The sequence below is a fragment of the Pan paniscus genome, chromosome 8 (assembly GCF_029289425.2).
Source record: "Pan paniscus chromosome 8, NHGRI_mPanPan1-v2.0_pri, whole genome shotgun sequence".
Lineage (NCBI taxonomy): Eukaryota > Metazoa > Chordata > Mammalia > Primates > Hominidae > Pan > Pan paniscus.
This window is the reverse complement of record NC_073257.2, coordinates 37,343,271-37,363,357: the sequence shown is the minus strand read 5'-3', so window position 1 is coordinate 37,363,357 and position 20,087 is coordinate 37,343,271. Positions and strand designations below refer to the sequence as shown.

The window sequence follows — 20,087 nt, the reverse complement described above, 5'->3', positions numbered from 1 at the left end:
GGCCGGTCCTATACTGTTATTGACGGTGGGCTGTAAGTTTGCTTTTGAGCTTGCCAGTGGCCATAGAAAAGATGAGAATATGATCAGTTAAGGATACACATTATTCTAAGAAAACAACATTTTGCACTGAGGTCTGAGACGGGTTTCTCCCTTGAAAAACAAAGAGTGATATAGTAGATGATATTTTCAACACCACTTCTTCCTATGGCTGTTTTTAAAGTGGTTCCTCAATGTAAGCTGACTGCAAACCCCAAGGTCTCATTCAGCTTAAAGCGCTTCTCAGCTGGGGATGATATTGCTCCCTGGAGGTATATGGTAATGTACCCTCTTTATACACATCTTTATCACAATTGGGAGAGGGGGAGTATATATTGGCATCTGGTGGATAGAGGCTGGAGGTGCTGTTGAAACAGTGCACAGGGCAGCCCCCCGACAACAAAGAATTATCTGGGTTGGGCACAGTGGCTCACGCCTGTAACCCCAGCACTTTGGAAGGCTGAGGCAGGCAGATCACTTGAGGTCAGGAGTTTGAGACCAGCCTGGCCAACATGGTGAAACCTCTTCTCCACTAAAAATAAAAAAATTAGCCAGGGGTGGGGGTGCACGCTTCTAATCCCAGCTACTCAGGAGGCTGAAGCAGGAGAATCGCTTGAACCTGGGAGGCGGAGGTTGCAGTGAGCCAAGATCGCACCACTGCACTCCAACATGGATGACAGAGCAAGACTCTGTCTCAAAATAATAATAATAATAGTTATTACCATTACCTGGTCCCGAATATTAATAGCGCAAGGACAAGAAACCCTGGTTTAAAGTGATGGGCACCAAAGCATTGTGGTCCAAGTGTATAGGCCATGAGTCTGGCTTGATCCAGTGACAACATTCAAACCGTTTAGAAGAATGGATATTCAAGGCTGCATATCCGGTGATCTTTTATGATTATTATCCCTTACAACTGAACTTGAGATCTGAATTGAGTTACTGCTATAGTTTGAGGTTAAATTATCTGGTTGCTTTACTGGCATTGTGCGATGTTGATTAAGGGATAATCCTAAGTAAGAAAAGTTACATGGTAAGAAAATATAGAGTCAATATAATAACTAGAAGATAAGATGGCTAAAAGAAAAAGTCCATAAAGAATGTAAATACAGTCATCCCTTGATATACCCAGGGGATTGCTTCCAGGACCGCCCACATATATGCTAATCTGCACACACTCATGTCCTGTAATAGACCCAGTGGAACCCATGTATTGGAAACACAGCTTTTGCATCCTTGTGTTACTATGAATACCATATTTTTACTGAAAAAAAAAATCCGCAGATCTGCAGAGTTCAAACCCATTGTTCAAGGGACAACTGTAATTGAAATGTAGTAAAAGTTTACCATCAGGGGTCTAACAGATTGAGGGAGAAAATAATTATAAGTGAGTTTAACAAAAAGGTAAATCAATAAGTTAGTTAAAAGACTAATAAGATAATTTTAAAAATTGGAAAACTAAGGCTTTAAAATGAGAGAAATAGAAATTCAAGTACCTTACCTCTTCTGAATCAAAGTTCAACAAGGCTGGATATTTATTAAGTCCAGAAGATCTGTAGTTTTCTTCCTAAGCAAAGAAGAATATGGAAAGGTATGAGAGTATTTGGAGAAAGTGATTTATAATATAATTGTAATATATTTGGAAGAATTGCTTGATTTTGGGGAGTGGGTTGGGAGAGTGGTGGAAATTAGCACATGACTGAGAACTTAATCTATTTCAGGCATCATAATACATATTTTTATCGTCTTTAATCCTCACTCTAACCCTGTAAGGTATGAGATAATATTCCTATTTTGTAGATGAGGGAACTGAGGCTGAGAAATAGCTTGCCCACAGTCACACTGCTAGTAAGTGGTAGTAACTGGATTTCCAAATCAGTTGTGTCTAACTCTTAGGTCCATCTTATAATTCTGCCCTCTTACTTCTTTTAACATCTTTTTAAGTCCCTTCCTCATTTCTTTAATTTTATTTTAAAAATAATGTCTTAAAAAAGGGTATGACTTATGTAGTGTTAAGAATTTGAAGATAAATATAGGGTATGTTTAGTATGTTATGAAATTAATTCTGTGAATCCTGCATGGAGAAAGGTCAAGGAGATCCCAGGTTTAGAGGCTGTGAACACTTTGCAGGAGCAACCATCACTTGTTACTCAGTTTCAGTACTTGGCTAGCAGTGGACCTGCAAAGCTTAATGAGGTTATGGAGTCCTAGTGCTCCACCTACCTTGATCGCACCTTTGCTTTCCAAGTGTGAGTTTGCTGTTGGCATCCCAATTGATAGTTGGGGTCACAGGCTATTTCACAAAGGCCTGTTTAGCCCTAAGTATAATAGTCATGATACCATTGCAAATAACCTGATCAACAATTACACCATATTGTATGTGAAAAAAATTTTTTCTAACTTCTAGACAATTATTTACAAGTCAGTTTTTAGAATGCAACCTATTCTGAAACAAACTATGTATAATTTAGTATTTTAATTCAACAGAATGTTATGATTTTTATCTTACTGTCTCATTTCCTTTGATAACTTATTTTCAAGCATATTGAGATCATGAAATCCTTTTTATGTAGAATTTTGTGTTAGTTTAATGGAATCGGAGCCTCCAGTGTAATGATCAGAGTCAAAGCCTAGAATCACTGGAGAGAAAATAATTGCCAGGATTTTATTCAAACTCCTAAGAGATGCTGTTAAAATGCCAAAATTCTGTTAAACAGTTGAATGATTTTGTTTTGGTCTTCTTTCCTTTTGGCAGTTTAGTGAAATCTCTTTTGCCACTTAATTTTCTTTTTTCTTTCTTATCAACCAAGAAATACCGAGCCATTTAATTTTCTGATTATTTTACTTACCCAGTGTTTGCATTTTGCTTTGTTTCTCATATCCTTTATGTATGCACTCTTTTATATTTTATAAGTATTTTTTCTTCTTGTTGGTTAGTTTTCTGTACTATGATGCAGATTTTTATAAGAAAAAGGTTAAGTAAAATAATATTTTTGGTGGTAATAGTTGCTTGTGGATAATTAATACCTTGCTGACATCCTGTATTCCCTTAAATCTCTGGAGAATATAAATAATAATTTATAATATAAATATATAACAATATAGTATAACATGTTCTAATGTAATATAATTATAAATAATATTTTAAAGAATTTATGAATATAAATAATCAAAATAAGAATAGTGGGATGGTGGCAGCCAGCTTCAGTGAGTCTTTCGGCTGCTCGGACTGGTCAGATGGCCTTGAGAGAAGGGTGGGCTCGGGATGCCATCCACAGTTGATGACAGTGGTTGGAGCCCTGGCTCAGCATAGGGGCCTGAGCCGAACATCCGATATTTAGCTTCCTGTGGTATACTGATGAGCAGAGCTCTTCCGCTACGTATGTCAATTTTGATTAAGGAGATATGTGCAATAACTTTCTTCACAATCGCTGCACCATTAATAAAAGGAAATATTCAGAGAGGAGGATTTTAGGCTATTTAATGCAGGAAATGTATGATGTTGTATTGGGAATGGAGGATTATAAGCATTTCATTCTTTGGTGCAAAAAGTCAGATACAATATCAGAGAGATCTGAATATTACAAAACATAATTAGAAATTGAGTTTCCACCACTGTTGGAGTGATATTCAGCAGTAACCTTGGTGAAACCTCATTTGGTAAAGGTATCCTGTACTGATGGGAGACTTTTCAAGCATGGTCCATGATCGAAGGCTTTGGGTGGGGTATCAGAAGCATGTTTAGAATTGCTTTCAAAATGTAGCAGCGTTACATGGATCTCTTTTCTGAAGTCTTTGGGAGGGAACATTCATTGAACCCTTCAGCATCTTTTTTTTTTTTTTTTTTTTTTTTTTTTTAAGAGAGAGAGGGTGTTGCTCTGTGCCCAGGCGGGAGTGTAGTGGCATGATGATAGCTCACTGCAGCCTCAAATTCATGAGCTCAAGTGATCCTCCTGCCTCAGCTTCCTAAGTAGCTGGGACTACAGTTGTGCCCCACTGCCTCCCAGAGTCATTTTTAACTATACTGACCATTTAAACTATTTGAGTTTCTCTGATAGTTAGGGAAACATACTAATTAGGTATGTTTTTTATGAACTTTTAATGCTGGTTATTAGTACAATCACAGGTGTCTTAAATATTCTTGAGGATATTTTAGGAAGTAGGAAGAATAATGATGATGATGATGAAGATGATAATGATGATGGTAGTGGTGGTGGTGGCAGCTAATTTAACAGTGTACTGGCTGCATTCTAAGACTTTGCATGGATTAACTCATTTAACCCTCTCAACAGCTTCTAAGGTGGGTATTATTATCATCGCCATATTTCAGATGATGAAACATATTGCAGAGTGTTTAAGTTACTAGCAGGTGGCAGAACTGGACTACAACTCAGGCAGTCTCTAAGTTTCTACCACAGCCTCTCAATAAAGTTCTTTACTCTTGGATGGGTATAGTGGCCCATGCCTGTAATCCCAGCACTTTGGGAGGCCAAGGCAGGAGAACAGCTTGAGGCCGGGAGGTTGAGAACAGCCTGGGTAACATAGCAAGATCTCTATCTACAAAATAAAAAAAGAAAGTTCTTTACTCTCACATAATTCATTCTTGAAAATACGTAAGAAAGAGGATTCTGGGCCGGGCGCAGTGGCTTACGCCTGTAATTCCAGCACTTTGGGAGGCCGAGGTGGGCAGATCACCTGAGGTTGGGAGTTCGAGACCAGCCTGACCAACATGGAGAAACCCCATCTCTACTAAAAATCCAAAATTAGCCGGGTGTGGTGGCACATGCCTGTAATCCCAGCTACTCGCAAGGCTGAGGCAGGAGAATCGCTTGAACCCGGGAGGCGGAGATTGCAGTGAGCCGAGATCCGCCATCACACTCCATCTTGGGCAACAAGAGTGAAATTCCATCTCGAAAAAAAGAAAGGATTCTGTTCCCTTGAAAGGTAGATAACAATAAAAGATCCATTTGTATATCTTCTTTGGACAATAGTGCTGCTGTGAACATGCATGCACAAGTGTTTGTCTGTATTCTTGTTTTCAATTTTTGGAGGTTATACCTAGGAGTAGAGTTGCTGGGTCACATGGTAATCCTATGTTTCATATTTTGAGGAACTGCCAAACCGTTTTCCACAGTGGCTACACCATTTCTGTGTCTCCACCAGCAATGAATGAGGGTTCTAATTTCTGTACATCCTCTCCAACATGTGTTGTTTTCCATTTTTGTATTATAGCCAACCCAGTGGGTGTGAAGTGGTATCTCACTGTGGTTTTCACTTGTATTTCCTTAATGCCTAATGACTTTGGGCATCTTTTTGTGTGCTTGTCGCCATTTGTGTATGTTGTGTGGAGAAATGTCTGTTCAAATCCATTGCCTGTTTTTAAATTGGGTTGTTTTTTGTTGTTGAGCTATAAGTATTTTTTTTTAATACTTTAAGTTCTAGGGTACATGTGCACAACGTGCAGGTTTTTTACATATGTATACATGTGCCATGTTGGTGTGCTGCACCCATTACCTCATCATTTACATTAGGTATACCTCCTAATGCTATGCCTCCTCTCTCCCCCCACCCCACGACAGGCCCCAGTGTGTGAAGTTTCCCACCCTGTGTACAGGTGTTGTCATTGTTCAATTCCCACCTATGAGTGAGAACATGCAGTGTTTGGTTTTCTGTCCTTGCGATAGTTTGCTCAGATGATGGTTTCTAGCTTCATCGACGTCCCTACAAAGGACATGAACTCATCCTTTTTTATGGCTGCATAGTATTCCATGGTGTATATGTGCCACATTTTCTTAATCCAGTCTTCCATTGATGGACAGTTGGGTTGGTTCCAAGTCTTTGCTATTGTGAATAGTGCCGCAATAAACATATGTGTGTGTGCATGTGTCTTTATAGCAGCATGATTTATAATCCTTTGAGTATATGCCCAGTAACGGGATGGCTGGATCAAATGGTATTTCTAGTTCTAGATCCTTAAGGAATCGCCACACTGTCTTCCACAATGGTTGAACTAGTTTACAATCCCACCAACAGTATAAAAGCTTTCCTATTTCTCTACATCCTCTCCAGTACCTGTTGTTTCCTGACTTTTTAAAGATCGCCATTCTAACTGGTGTGAGATGGTATCTCATTGTGGTTTTGATTTGCATTTCTCTTGATGGTCAGTGATGATGAGCATTTTTTCATGTGTCTGTTGGCTGCATAAATGTCTTCTTTTGAGAAGTGTCTGTTCATATCTTTTGCCCACTTTTTGATGGGGTTGTTTGATTTTTTCTTGTAAATTTGTTTAAGTTCTTTGTAGATTCTGGATGTTAGCCCTTTGTCAGATGGGTAGATTGTAAAAATTTCCTCCCATTCTGTAGGTTGTCTGTTCACTCTGATGGTAGTTTCTTTTGATGTGCAGAAGCTCTTTAGTTTAATTAGATCCCATTTGTCAATTTTGCCTTTTGTTGCCATTGCTTTTGGTGTTTTAGACATGAAGTCCTTGCCCATGCCTATGTCCTGAATGGTATTGCCTAGGTTTTCTTCTAGGGTTTTTATGGTTTTAGGTCTAACATTTAAGTCTTTAATCCATCTTGAATTAATTTTTGTATAAGGTGTAAGGAAGGGATCCATTTTCAGCTTTCTACATATGGCTAGCCAGTTTTCCTAGCACCATTTATTAAGTAGGGAATCCTTTCCCCATTTCTTGTTTTTGTCAGGTTTGTCAAAGATCAGATGGTAGTAGATGTGTGATATTATTTCTGAGGGCTCTATTCTGTTCCACTGGTCTGTATCTCTGTTTTGGTACCAGTACCATGCTGTTTTGTTTACTGTAGCCTTGTAGTATAGTTTGAAGTCAGGTAGTGTGATGCCTCCAGCCTTGTTCTTTTGGCTTAGGATTGTCTTGGCAATGCAGGCTCTTTTTTGGTTCCATATGAATTTTAAAGTAGTTTTTTCAAGTTCTGTGAAGAAAGTCATTGTTAGTTTGATGGGGATGGCATTGAATCTATAAATTACCTTGGGCAGTATGGCCTATGGCCATTTTCACAATATTGATTCTTCCTATCCAAGAGCATGGAATATTCTTCCATTTGTTTGTATCCTCTTTTATTTCGTTGAGCAGTGGTTTGTAGTTCTCCTTGAAGAGGTCCTTCACATCCCTTGTAAGTTGGATTCCTAGGTATTTTATTCTCTTTGAAGCAATTGTGAATGGGAGTTCACTCATGATTTGGCTGTCTGTTATTGGTGTATAGGAATGCTTGTGATTTTTGCACATTGATTTTGTATCCTAAGACTTTGCTGAAGTTGCTTATCAGCCTAAGGATATTTTGGGCTGAGATGATAGGGTTTTCTAAATATACAATCATGTCATCTGCAAACAGGGACAATTTGACTTCCTCTTTTCCTAATTGAATGTGCTTTATTTCTCTCTCTTGCCTGATTGCCCTGGCCAGAACGTCCAACACTATGTTGAATAGGAGTGGTGAGAGAGGGCATCCTTGTTGTGTGCCAGTTTTCAAAGGGAATGCTTTCAGTTTTTGCCCATTCAGTATGATATTCGCTGTGGGTTTGTCATAAATAGCTCTTATTATTTTGAGATACGTCCCATCAATACCTAATTTATTGAGAGTTTTTAGCATGAAGGGCTGTTGTATCTTGTCGAAGGCCTTTTCTTCATCTATTGAGATAATCATGTGGTTTTTGTCTTTGGTTGTATTTATATATTCTCGTTACCAAGTCCTTATCAGATATATGATTTGCATATATTTTCCTCCATTATGTAGGTCGTCTTTTCACCTTCTTTTTTTTCACTTTCTTAGTAATGTCCTTTGCTGCACAAAAGTTTTTCATTTTGATAAAATATAATTTATCTACTTTTTATTATTTTGCTCATGCTCTTGTTGTTAAAAACATTTTGATGAGTGGAAGAAACCCAGCACAAAAGAGTACTATCTGATTCCATTTATATGAAATCCTAGGAAAGACTAATCTAAACAGGTCTGTGAGTTGGCATGGAGGTTTGCACCTGTAGACCTGGTTACTGGGAAGGCTGAGGACAGAAAGATTGCTTGAACCCAGGAATTCAAGGCCATCTTGGGCAGCATAGCAAATAGTGAGACCTTGTCTCTTTTTTTTTTAATTTTTTTTTTTTTGAGACGGAGTCTCTCTCTGTCGCCCAGGCTGGAGTACAGTGGCGCGATCTCAGCTCACTGCAAGCTCCGCTTCCCGGGTTCACACCATTCTCCTGCCTCAGCCTCCCAAGTAGCTGGGACTATAGGCGCCCGCCACCACGCCTGGCTAATTTTTTTGTATTTTTAGTAGAGACGGGGTTTCACCGTGTTAGCCAGGATGGTCTCGATTTCCTGACCTCATGATCCACCCGCCTTGGCCTCCCAAAGTGCTGGGATTACAGGCGTGAGCCACTGCGCCCGGCCAAGACCTTGTCTCTTAAACAAAACAAAACAAAATCCTCTTCTAAACAGGTCTGTGGTTGCCTGAATTGACTGGGAAAGGGTACCAGGGAACTTGTTAGCATAATAGAAATGTTCCATATCATGGTTATGGTAGTGGTTACATGGGTGTATGCAGTTGTCTAAACTTATTGAACCCTGCACTTAAAATGGGTATTTTTTATCTTATGTATGTTATACCTCAATAAAGCTGATGTTTTTAAAAAGAATATGTACAACCTATCCAATCTACTGTTAATTGACATTGAATTTTTTTCAGTGTTTAGCTACTTCAAACAATGCAGCTATGAGTGTTCTCGTATGTGTACTTTTGTACACATTTGTACTCATTTCTAGAGGGTATGTATATCTAGGCATTGCTGGGTCATGGGTATGCATATGATTACATTTAGTAGATGCTGCTAAACAGTTTTCTGAAGGGACCGTACCCATTTACACACTCAGCAACAGTGTATGAGAGTTCCGCTTGCTCTGTATCCTCACTGACACTTGCTGTTGTCAGTCTTTGTAATTTTAATCATTCTAGTGGATGTATAGTGGTGTGGACTATGGCTTTAATTTGGATTTCCTGAAGACTAATGAGGTTGATTACCTTTTATTTGGATTTTACCTGTCAGTTCTTTTTTTATTATTAACTTGTAGGCATTCTTTAAATATTGTGGATGAGGACTTTGTTAGTGATATACGATTAGCAGGTAATTCAACCTGTGACTTGCCTTTCAGTTTCTTATTAGTAATTTCTATAAAGGGAAGTTTCTAATTTTAATGTCCTCTGAATGATCAGTCTTTCCTTTTGTGGTTAATAGTTTATGAGTTCTAGGTAAGAATTTTTTTTCTACTCCATGGTCATGCAGATATCCTCCTGTGTCATCTTCAAGATGCGTTATTCACAATTAAGCCTAAAGTCCACCTGAAATTGATTATTTTTGCATATGATATGAGGTCAAGATGAACTTTTTTCCTATGTAGATATTTATTTGGCCCCACACTATTTTGTGGAAAGTCCATACTTTCTCTAGAGCTCTGTAATACCACCTTGATCATAAATTGTATGTGTGTAGATTTGTTTCTAGACTTGCTTCTGTTCCAGGGATTGACCCATGGCTCATTTTTGTACAGCCTCCAAGCTAAGAATAGATCTGTATTTTTATAGGGTTGTTAAAAAAAGAAGAATATGCGACGGAGATTGCATGTGTCCCAGAAAGCCTAAAATATTTACTGTCTGGCTCTTTACAGAAAAAGTTTGCCAACCTTTGTTCTATTCCATTGATCACTTTCTTTGCACCAAAACAACACTATTTTAATTAATGTGGCTTTATAATAAGTGCTGCTATTGGGTAGAATAAGTCTTCTTAGAATCAAATTTTCAGTTTCTATACCCACATGAAAAAATTCTGTTGGAATTTTGATTGGTTTTATAATGTTTATAATACTGGAATATTTGAAATATGGAATCTTTTGATCTATGAATCTGGTGTATCTCATGAATGAGTGTTAAAATAGTCTGCATCTTTTGGGATAATCCTTGGATTTTTCTTCCTTAATCACTTAATGTAGTAGATCATGTTGATAAAGTTTTCAAATATGAAACCAGCCCTGCATTACTGGACTAAACCAAACTTGTCCACAATGTGTGATGCTTTTTATATATCACCAGATTTGGTTTTCTGTTTTATTTAGAATTTTTGCATCTCTGCTCAAGGATTGCCTTCACCTAAAGTCAGGCCTTGATCTGATAATTGGTGTTGAGTAGCAGACATCAAGATGGAAGCAGAAACTAAACCAGGATGAGATATGCAGAAGGCTTATTGGGGGCAATGCTTGTAAAGGATAAAGAAGAAAGCAAGAGAGGACAGGGGAAAACCTGAGACCATGAGACAGGCCTGACCCCTGTGAAAGAAGAGAGGAAAGGAAAGAATTGGTAGGAAGGGCCCCAGCCTGCAGCACAGATCTAAGAACGCTTCTGCTAGGCCAGTGAAGAGTCCCCAGGCAAACACTTGTCTTTTAGAAGAATCCTGCTTTGGGCAGGAATGGGGAAATGTGGCCTCTGTGTGAACATGGTGATGGATCCAAAGGGCGGCAGCTGGGGCTGTCAGTCAGTCTTCCCCGCGGCAAGTTCTTCAGAAGGAGGTGTGCAGAGGAACAGCCCACCTCCATGCTTGACATGGTTGGCCTTTTTCTTTTCATCCCTGCTCACAGGTTGTATTCTTTTGGGGACCCCAAGTGAAAACATGGTGTTTTCTAGAGCTCTTTTCCTTGGCTGGCCCTGAAGTTCCTTTTTTTTTTTTGTCTCCTCAGCCTTTTGAGATTGATGGAAGCTCTGTGCAGCTGGTCAGTCTCTCAGCCATTACTTTGGAAACAGGAAACGCCTCAAGGTGAACAGTTGTGCAAAGCACTGGACTCACCTCTCTGGATTTCCATCTATTTGGAAGCTTGTTCCATTAAGCCATCTCTGCCTTGGTAGCTTTCTGGTGCCTTCACACAAATGTGGTTATACATCGTCTAGCTTTTCTGGCTGTTATTCATGGGTGGAAGAGTTGATTCTGTAACCAGCTAGTTCACTGTAGGTAGATTTAGAAATTTTCACATATGTATTTAACGTAATTAATTATGTATTTATTGTTTAATCTTTTATTTTGAACTTTCTCTTGGTTCATTCTTATATTTTTCTCTTTTCTGAGATTAAAAAATAATTTCTCTTTTATACTTTCTACTTGAAAGGTTAAAGAACATTATTACCCTTCTTTCAGTGGTTATCCTAGAAACAATATGCAAGCACATCAAAGTCTGATGCTACTTAAAATTCTGTTCTACTCTTACAAAATATAAGGACCTTAGAACATTTTAACTCCATTATCTCCTTCCTATCTACATGTTGCTTTTTTTTTTTTTTTTTTTTTTAAAGAGATGGGATCTCACTGTGTTACCCATGCTGATCTTGAACTCCTGGCCTCAGGCAGTCCCCCTCAGGCACTACTCAGAGCCTCAGCCTCCTGAGTAGTTGGGATTATAGGCATGAGCCACTGCGCCTGGCTCCAACATGTTACTTATATGTGATGTAATTCTCTCTCCTTTTTTCTGTGAAATATCTGTGTTCTGCCCTTATTTTTGGAAGGTATTTTTGCTGGGTACACAATTATTCAGTAATATTGAAGATATTATTTCATTCTTACTCCATCTCCCATGGCTACTAAATTCTCTAGTTTTTCTTTTTCTTCTTCTTTTTTGTCTTTCTGGTCTGCATTCTAGTTAATTTCTTCCAATATATGTTCAGTAAATTTCTTTTCAGTTAAGTTTTAAAGTTTGATTATGAGAAGTTTTTTAGGGTACTGCAGCAAATATGCTTGATCACTTCTTATAGTTTCTTCACCTGGACTACTTTTAGTTTTATCTTTTTATTTCTTCAGACATGGTAAGTGGAATTTTTTTATAATCTGTGCCTGGTGATTCCTTTATCAGAAGTCTTTGAATCTGTTTCTCTTGTTTGTTTTCTCTGGTAGCTTTAGCTTAGAATATTGTTGTTTTCCATGGTTTTTTTTTTTTTAACTGCTTTGTGTTTTTTGACCTTCAAAAATTATTACTTGGGGATTCTTTGAGATCTAAGATGAAAAATCTCTTCTCCAAGTTGATTGGTGTTTGCTTTTGTCCAGGGACAGGCTGTTAACTGAGTTAGCCTGAAAATCCATGTCCATGTGCAGTTTAGCCCATGGCCACTTCTTAGAGTTATCTTTCCCCTTCCTTTTTTTCTTTTTCCTACTTTGTTCAGCTCCAAAGTAGCCTCTGGGTTGGTGGGGGCATTATTTGTAGTTACCCTTCCTCTTAAGTGTGGGAGAGTCTCCTGATAGATTCCTAACTGGACTTGGGCTTTTTCTTCTATTTGCTGGGTAGAAAAGTCCTTAAAATGGATGCTCATGTTCAGTGGCCTGGGCATATATTGTTTCACTGGTATCAATAGTATTTTAGGATGTAATTTTCTAGCAGCCAGGTTTTACATGTATATACACTATGGTTCAGATATAAATTACCCGTCTCTCTATATTAGCCCAATTAGCTAGTACATGGATAAGTCATTAGATAATTTGCTACCCATGTATTTGTCCTATTAAGATGTAGTTATAATAAAATTACCAAGTTATCTGTAGTTTGCTATTATGGGTAATATTTCCTCATGTAAACTGTATAAACTCACTTATATACATATATACACACGTACACATATGCATACATAAACACACACAAAGGTAATAAAAGTGATTCTATATGTTGCTAGTAACAAGTTAATTTCAAAATATTTATTTTGTTTTTCTCTAGTGGACAGGTGGGAAAATATGGGAAAGGAGGTCTCCAGGGTTGTCTTCTGACTAACTAGGACATGATTAAAACACTTGGGAGCCTCAGATATAAAGGGGCTGTGATGGTAAGAATATATATACATTTTGACCTATGATGTTTTTTTTTTTTTGAGACAGAGTTTTGCTCTTATTGCTCAGGCTGGAGTGCGATGGCGCCATCTCGGCTCACTGCAGCCTCTGCCTCTGGGTTCAAGCAATTCTCCTGCCTCAGCCTCCCGAGTAGCTGGGATTACAGGCACCTACCACCACGCCTGGCTAATTTTTGTATTTTTAGTAGAGATAGGGTTTCACCGTGTTGGCCACGCTGTCTTGAACTCCTGATCTCAAGGTGATCCACCCACCTCGGCCTCCCAAAGTGCTGGGATTACAGGCGTGAGCACTGCACCCGGCTGACCTATGACATGTATTTTTAAAAAGAAGATGGAGAAAACTTGGAACTTTGCTTGAAAGAGAATTGCTTAGGGAAAAAGTGATAGCTGCTTTCAGATGTTTGAAGGGATATTTTGTATAAGATGAAGTAGATTGGTGTTTCACAATTTTCGAAAGCTATAGACCTTTTCCCTAATTCTCTACTGGAAAATTCTACTCATATTTTAGAGACAATCTGAGTGATTGTTCATGCTATGTGGTAAACAAGTAGGGAATTTCTTCCTCCTGACGTACCTGTTCGAGGGAGGTGGTGGCAGCAGCATGAACCTAATGAAGGCAAATAGAGAAATGAGAGGCAAAGACTGAGCATTAGAATATGCAGGCTAGGCACGGTGGCTCACGCCTGTAATCCCAGCACTATGGGAGGCCGGGGTGGGTGGATCACCTGAGGTCAGGAGTTGAGACCAGTCTGGCCAACACAGTGAAACCCTCGTCTCTACTAAAAATAGAAAAATTAGCCGGGTGTGGTGGCACATGCCTGTAAATCCCATCTACTTGGAAGGCTGAGGCAGGAGAATCACTTGAACCCAAGAGGCAGAGGTTGCAGTGAGCCAAGATCATGTCACTGCACTCCAGCCTGGGGAACAGAGTGAGACTGTCTGGGGAAAAAAGAAAAAAGAATATACAAAGTAAACTTTTCTTACATACTTTGACTTTTCAGTATTTTTATGGAAAATAATTTTTTTATGTATTACTTTCAGAGCACAGATCATTAAGGATAGAAATTGTCTTTTATTGCTGAGTTTTCAGTGCCTAGTAAGTACCTGGTACATATAGTAGGAGCTCAGATGTTTGCTGAGTAAATGTGTTGAATAAAGGGAGGTGCACTGGGGTATTTCTAATGATGACCACCATCTTGAATTGGCACAAGCTTCTAAAATGACTGCTCTCAAAGCTGCAAAATTTACTATGTTAGTATCTAACCTCTGCTGTTGAAGAAGAAAAGCAGATTTCTGACTGCCCTCCTACTTTTCTTTTGTCTTTTCCCATCAACCTCTCTAACACTCTTTTGATTTAGAAATCAGTTTCCCATAGCTGCTATGTGTATAAGCTAGAACAGTAATAACAAAAACATGGTAATCCTGGATTTACATAACAACTTGAACTTCCTCTTTGTAAAATAAACTGGTAAAGTAAGGTGGTCAAGTTAGATGAAAGGTTAAAAAAAATATTTTACTTCAAGTCCCAGGAAACCTTGTTTATAGTGATCTAAAATGCAAGGAATTCAACTGGATTCAAGTAGCATTGTCAGAAATTCCATTTCTAGGAGTAGATTTTAAGAGTTTGAAAAACAGTGCATGAAGTTAATTTGGCAGCCAAGAAAATAAATGAAATTTAAAAAATCTCTTCAAGGGTTCTAAAACACTTAACATGAAATTTAGGATTGCAGAGAACTAATTGGAGGCACTGAACAGATAGGACGATACAGGTGAAAAAGAAGAAAAGTGCATGGCGGAGTATTAATGTTCTGCAGAATATTAATTTCTCCTCTGGAAAGAACTTCTTTATAGAAATGTTACTCTAGAGGTAACTCTGTAATTAGGTAATTTTGAGCTTTTTTTTCTAAATTAATTTTTAAATTTATAATTGACAGTTATACATATTTATGAGATAACAGTGTGATATTTTAATGCATATATACATTGTATAATGATCAAATCATTGTATAATGGTTTCTTTTTATTATTAAAATTTTTTTAGAGACAAGTTCTCACTATGTTGCTCAGGCTGATCTTGAACTCCTGAGCTCAAGTGATCATCCCACCTTGGCCTCCCAAAGTGCTAGGATTACAAGTCCAAGCTACCATGCTGAGCCATTTTTTTCCCCCTTAAATACAGGGTCTCATTCTGTCTCCCAGGCTGGAGTGCAGTGGCACAATCTCAGCTCACTGCAGCCTCCACCTCAGCCTCTGGAATAGCTGGGACCACAGGCTTGCACCACCGTGCTTGACTGATTTTTGTATTTTTTGTAGCGACAAGGTTTTGCCATGTTGCCTAGGCTGGTCTTGAACTAGGCTCCTGGCTCTGCCTCCCAAAGTGCTAGGATTACAGGTATGAGCCACCACACCTGGCCAAGTTGATTTCATAGAAGTTGAGCTGTGTTTTTTTTTCAGCTGCTCCATAACTTAAGACCTTAATCATAGACACCCCCTAGTTGAGTAGTCCCATTTTCCTTCCTGATTGCTCTCCAGCTAGTTAGCCTACATTGAAAGTACGTGATTCATAAATCCATGTAGTAAAGATTTAATTATAATAGTTACAGTCCCTGTTTTTGATGTTTAACAGATAATTTTTCATCTTTGCTATAAAAACAGAATAGAAATATTTACATGTAAATGCCAAACACATTAAATCAGAAATATAATTTTTGTTTATTTGTTCCTTTAGCAAACATCTGTTGAGTCAGTCCTGTGAGCCATTCACTAAACTAATTACTGGGAAGGAAGTGATGTGGCCTCTAACCTCACTTCCTTCAGATAGCTGTGCACATGTCACCTGTTAGAGAGGCCTTCCCTGACCACTTCAGAAAAACAGCCCTGCCTTTCCTTCTTCCTTTCCTTCTCACTCTGCTTATTGTTCTCCATTGCAGTTGTCACCATTTCTCATATTACTTATTTCTTCCTGAGCATTTTTCTCTCTCAGTTGGAATGTAGAGCAGAAACTTTATTTTCTTACTTTATCTCTTAAAGCCCAGAACAGTTCCTGGCACGTATACATCTAATGAATATATGTAGAATACAGGCTCTGATTCCTTGTGCCATGATCCTACAACAACTTCATATACCTTTATTTTTGTACTTAGGTAATTATTTTATACTTATATCCTCCACCAAACTAGAAACTCTTTTTTTTTTTTTTTTTCTGAGACAGAGCCTCACTCTATTGCTCAGTCTGGAGTATAGCAGCACAATCTTGGCTCACTGGATCCTATGCTTTCTGGGTTCAAGCGATTATCCTGCCTTAGCCTCCCTAGTAGCTGGGACTACAGGCACTCATCACCACACCCTGCTAATTTTTGTATTTTTTTTAGTAGAGATGGGGTTTCACCATGTTGGCCAGGCTGGTCTCGATCTCCTGACTGCAGGTGATCAACCCATCTCAGCCTCCCAAAATGCTGGGATTACAGATATGAGCCACCACAACTGGCCGGAACTTTTTGAAGTCAGTTTTAACCACCAGGTGAGGGGATCTCAGATGGGGTGTCCATTGGGTTGTTAACAGATGAATAGGAGTTTATCAGGAGGAAGGAAAAATGGCATTCCAGAACAGATTTTAGAGACATTTAGAAGTTACATTTGCCCAGATTTGGTGGAAAGATTTTAGGATGGAGTGTGTGTTTCCAGTTAAAGATGCCTTTTGGAGCATTATGCTTTTCTGACTTGAGTGACTGGATAGATGGAGGTGTCATTAAATGAAGGAGTGAAGGATATTGAAGTGAAATATATCTCTCCTTCCTCTGGAGAAATGAGTTTAGTTTGGGATAAGTTGCATTTCTGATGCCTGTAGAGAGTTCAGTATCTAGCTGAAAATTTGTTTCTAGAGTTCTCAAGAAAGAGGTTAGGGGTTGAAAATAGATTTGACAGTCATTTTATATGTTATAATTAAGTCTTAAGCATAAGTGAAACCATACACAGAGGATAAAGACATGTAGAATAAAGACAGGACTCTAAGAGATGGTCCGAGAAAGAAGAATCTGGAAATTTGAGAGTAAGTAGTGGAAAGGTCTGAGGACAACCAGGAGGAGTTGGTAATTTGCTTATTAGGAGGTGATAATTTTAAGTGGGGCAAGGGGAGTGGAAAATTTGTCCTTTGTCATAGAGAATTCATTAGGATTTGGACTAAAGAGATACAGTTGGACTAGACCTGACAAATGGCAGTTTGGTAAAGTTACTGAGAACAGTTTCAGTGCAGTGGACGGAAGGGAGGAGGAGGACAGATAGAAGTGGGTTGGAACATAAAAATTAGAGCAGCAAACCGTGACAAGGTCAGGGTGGGGTAGTTGGCAGTTTTGCCCCCCAGGAGGTATTTGTTAATTTCTGAGAAACCCTGAATTAGAGGTAACTGAAGGTAAGTGATACATACACTACATTTGTAAGTAGTTTGAAAAACAAAGGGATAGAGAGGGTAGCTATGTGGAAAGGTGGAGAGAACTTTTGTTGTTTGGGAAGCGTTTATATATCCATGAGATTTGGAGAGAAGACTAGGGATTTTCTCACATGAAGTTTTACATGTGAGAAGAGATAATTATGGTGGCAAGGTCCTGAGGAGGACTGATGACTAAATCCCCACCTGAAATAGGACGAAGAAAATGAGGACAGGCAAAGAAAAAAAAAGTTGAGGATATAGCAATTGAGTGAACTGGGAGACAAGGTTATTGAACTAGTGTGAGGAAATCAGCGTGGAACAGCAAGTTAAAGAGGGTTATGATGGCCGGGTGTGGTGACTCATGCCTGTCATCCCAGCACTTTGGGTGGGAGGCCGAGGCAGGAGGATCGCTTGAAGTCAGTTCGAGATCAACCTGGGCAATGTAGCAAGACCTTGTCTCTATAAAAATAAATAAATAAAAAAGAAGGTTACTAGAAGTTTGAAACAGCAACCTTGAGGGGACAGGAATTAAAATGCAAGCAAGAGACTTTTCTGAGTAGTGTCAAGAACTTAGATGAACTGGGAAATTGTAAATCAATGCTTGTTATGCAGTTTTATTCAGCTGTAGTAGCAGGCCAAGAACAAGAACAGAGCAGGTGTATTTTGGAATTCTCCGTAGTTAGAGATTGGCAAATCGAATGCTTTGAAAGGTTAAGGGGAAAGGAGGTTGAGGGAACTGGTCAATTTTGTTGAAATACTGATCCACGGGTAATCTTAGTAAGAAAGAAAGTAACTTCTGTTCCAATTTTAGTATATGTGTTGCCGAAGTGAGCATGAAAGTAATTTCTGGAGGGAGACTGATAGTTTAGAAGAATGGAGAAGGCTAAAGGGAATGGAAGGTTTTGATAAAGTCAAGCAAGTTTAATTGGTTAAAGGATTGAGAGGTGATAAAGTCAGATAGAAAGATAGTTGGTTAGAGCACCATAACAAATTTTTCTGAGTTTGCAGAGAAATTAAATTCTAGCATAACAGAAATAATAGGGCTATGAATCTAGATATGATAATATTGTGTGTGAAATGTTACGTGTGAAATGTACAATGCTACATGAACTTTAAATACTTTAGAAGGCAGATGCCAGGATTCTTTGTTCATTGTAGGATAATCAATGCCTGGCACATTTGTAAGAGCTCGGTAAATATTTGTTGAATGAATAACACCCATCCACAGTCTTTCTTGCCTAGATAGCTCATAATGCCAGAAAATTTTGATTCATGTCTGACACCTAGTGGTACTGTGCTTAAACTGCTGTTGAGTGGCAGCATTTTCCTTATACTATTTGAGGGAAATAGTATAGATTAGTCGTAGCACTATTGCTTTGCCCCTGAAACAACTCTCCAAGTTGGTTCTGGGAATTTTTACTATTGGCATTTTCCAGGGCTCCAATTTTAATTAGCAAACATTTATCGAGCATCTACTATGTGCCAGGCACTGTTCTGTGTGCTGGAGATTTTCATGTACTATATATTCTCGTGTATATATGAACTCACTGAACTTGAATACATAGGTAGAGCAGTTGCACTGGGCTACTTGTTAAGGCATTTAATTTAGGACTCTCTTATGATTTTTACATGTGAAACCTTTCTAAATTTATTTCATAGCCTTTGGGGCTATCATTTCTGTCATGACATACTGCTTTTTATTAATGTTAAGTAGGTATTTAGGAAGATGAAAATAGAGTGGGTTTGTTTGTCAGCTTGCAGTACCAATCACATAGTGCAGAATGCTACATACTGTGAAGAACTGTTGAAGGATTTTGTTTCTTGATTTTAAGAAAATGTACAGTTCTTATCTGTTAGTGGTGTGTATGGATATATTTAAACTACCTATGAATGACATGATATCTGGGGTTTGCATTAAAATGTTTTAAAGTGGGTGGGTTTCAATGAAGCAAGACAAGATTGAAAATGTTTTTATAATTATTTAAGCTGCATTCATGGGCTTTATTGTCCTCTCTACTTTTGTGTATGCTGGACATTTCCACGGTAAAACTTTTTTTTTTTTTTTTTTTTCCCGAGATGGAGTCTTGCTCTGTCACCCAGGCTGGAGTGCAGTGGCGCAGTCTAGGCTCACTGCAACTTCCGCCTCCCGTGTTTAAGCAGTTATCTGCCTCAGCCTCCCAAGTAGCTGGGATTACAGGCATGTGCCACAGTGCCCGGCTAATTTTTTGTGTGTTTTTAGTAGAGACAGGGTTTCACCATCTTAGCCAGGCTGGTCTTGAACTCCTGACCTCGTGATCCACCCGCCTCTGCCTCCCAAAGTGCTGGGATTACAGGCGTGAGCCACCGTGCCCGGCCAGTAAAACCTTTTAAAAACTAGAAAGGTGTGGGTTGAAAGAAAGGTTAGCATGATTCAGTTAGAACATGGTTTGCTTTTTTATATTAAACAAACTTTCTTATTTCATTTTGTTCTATTTGTTACTACTTGAAGATCCGGTTGAGTAGAAAGATAGTATGTTTTTACTAATAATAGATATAATGTGATTGAGACCTGACAGGTGACATTCTACTGACAGTATCCAGAGATTATTGGAATTTGGGTTTGGGAGCTCATGGTAATTGCTGGATCTGCAGATTGGAGACTTGGAGATATAATTTTAAAGTGCTAGCTATCACCTGCAAGTGAGAGCATTTTGAGTGAGAATTTGGGGAACACCTAAATTTAATAAGTTGG

General features: G+C 38.6%; 1 protein-coding gene and 1 pseudogene across 6 annotated transcripts in view; both read left to right on the top strand.

The window, feature by feature from the left end:
* Nucleotides 1–20,087, top strand: part of ARHGAP21 (Rho GTPase activating protein 21) — a 135,242-nt gene that overhangs the window by 57,569 nt on the left and 57,586 nt on the right. The gene's annotated exons all lie outside the window — the stretch shown is intronic.
* On the top strand, nucleotides 205–14,599 carry LOC112440998 (coenzyme Q-binding protein COQ10 homolog B, mitochondrial-like; annotated as a pseudogene).